A 1498-nucleotide genomic window follows, 5' to 3' on the forward strand; every position below is an offset into this window, starting at 1 on the left:
TGGTAACTGGAGTTGGCCACGAGGTACTGAACATTTCATACTAACTCAGAGAGAATTTTTAAAGTTCCTGAAACAAAGAAACGATAAATGCTCAAGGTCATGGTTATGCCTGTTACCCGGATCTGATCATTGCACGTCTTGAACATGTATTGAATTATCATGCTACGCTAACATGTAGAATTATCACACATCTATTTAAAATTAGAAACACTGAAAAAAGAGACAGGAAGACTCAGAGGCAAAAGGTCCCTAAAGGTAATCTGAGGGGTCACCTCCAGTTGACAGCTGCTGCCCTCCCGAGACACCTGAGAACTTTCCTCAGGGAGGAGGAGGGATGGATTCAAGCATGCTGGGCCCAGATCTTGGTCTTATTTGCAGGGGCAGAGGAGAGAAGCCCCCAAGAGCCTGAATTCTTCTCTAGGGCTCCACCCTGGCTCTATTGGTCAGGGTGGGGGGGTCCCTCACGTACAGTCTAAACTAGCGTGACTCCATGCAGGCCACCTCACATGCATGCGGAGCATCTTTAGGCAGGCAGTGGCTGCAGGGAGAGGTTAGCTCTTAAGGAATGGGGTCCTGTTTTGATACAAATGTGCTGTGTGGAAAGGAGGAGCAGGAAGTGCGGATTATTTATGGCAGAGTATGACAGAGAGGAGAGGGACTGTTTGGAAACAAATGCTTTATTAGGTTCCCTTGAGGCACCAGCTGCTTCTTCAACACATCTATTTCAGGGCTTTATGTAGGGAAGTGACTGCACCATAAATAGCAGACAAAGTCAGGGAGCGGCTTGTCCTTGGGGCCTGAGGAAGCTGCGGGGCCCTGTTCTTGGGTTTCAGGGGTGTCCTTCCCTAGCTATCTTCTCCCAGTGACTGAAGATGTCAAGGACCTGGTGCAACCCCATGCTGTGCTCTCCACAGGACCTCCTTGGCTGCCCCAGATATTGCTTTACTTTCAATAAGTTTTAAAGCCTTTAGCTACTTTCCCCTTACTTTTTATTTTAGAAAGACTTTATCCATCAGAAAAGTTGCAAGACTGGTAAAAGTCACCCTGTGCGCCTTTCCTTTGGGTTTTCAAGGGAGCATTCTGCTCCTGGTTCTCCAGGTGTAGGGTCACTCAGAGTTTTGGCTGAAAATTGTGGGCATCCTGGCTATTCACCTTTAAAATCTTCAGCCAACTTATCACATTCAGTACTACTATCTAGTAACATAAGGTCCACCAAATGTCCACTACCACCATCCACTGCCTTTACTAATCCTGTCCATAGTCATTGTCTTCTTCTTCTTCTTCTTCTTCTTCTTCTTCTTCTTCTTCTTCTTCTTCTTCTTCTTCTTCTTCTTCTTCTTCTTCTTCTTTCTTCTTTCTTTTCTTCCTCATTTTCCCCCTTTCTTCTTTTTTTGGAACCAGGGATTGAACTCAGGCCCTTGCCCAGCCCCCCCCCTTTTTTTAACTTTATTTATTTATTTATTTTTTGGCAGAACCGGGGATTGAACTCAGGCCCTTG

The sequence above is a fragment of the Octodon degus genome, unplaced genomic scaffold (genome assembly GCF_000260255.1).
Source record: "Octodon degus isolate 3935 unplaced genomic scaffold, OctDeg1.0 scaffold00127, whole genome shotgun sequence".
Classification (NCBI taxonomy): Eukaryota; Metazoa; Chordata; class Mammalia; order Rodentia; family Octodontidae; genus Octodon; species Octodon degus.